The following is a 471-nucleotide window of genomic DNA, read 5'->3' on the forward strand; positions in this document are numbered from 1 at the left end:
GAGTGATATGGTGTCGCCACTTGCATAAGCAAGATAAGGCAAGAGTTCTTCCACTTCTAGAAGGAGGGCTTAGCTCACGAAAAAAATGGTTGAAACAAGAGTGTTTTGATTCAAAATGTTCAACCCTTTTACACTTGGTAGAGCTCCCTTTAAACAGATAGTCTTAGGGTCTCTAAGAAAAAATACAAAAGTTGTAAAGGGCTAACTAGAAAAGTAAGAGAAACCCAAATTCTAGAAGCATCTTCAAGCTGTTGGTATTGCGTAGCAGAATGTTTGGCGTTTGGACAAAAATCAAGAGGGGGTGAATTGGTTTTAAATAATAAAATTAATACTTTAAATTTTTTCTAAAATTTTACCGATTAATTTAAATATCAATTCCTTCAAAAGAAATAATAGATAAAATAAAGATATAGAGAAAAGCGAAATGACACATTTATTTATACCGGTTCAGATCAAAAGATCCTACGTCCA

The sequence above is a fragment of the Vigna unguiculata genome, chromosome 10, assembly GCF_004118075.2.
Source record: "Vigna unguiculata cultivar IT97K-499-35 chromosome 10, ASM411807v1, whole genome shotgun sequence".
Lineage (NCBI taxonomy): Eukaryota > Viridiplantae > Streptophyta > Magnoliopsida > Fabales > Fabaceae > Vigna > Vigna unguiculata.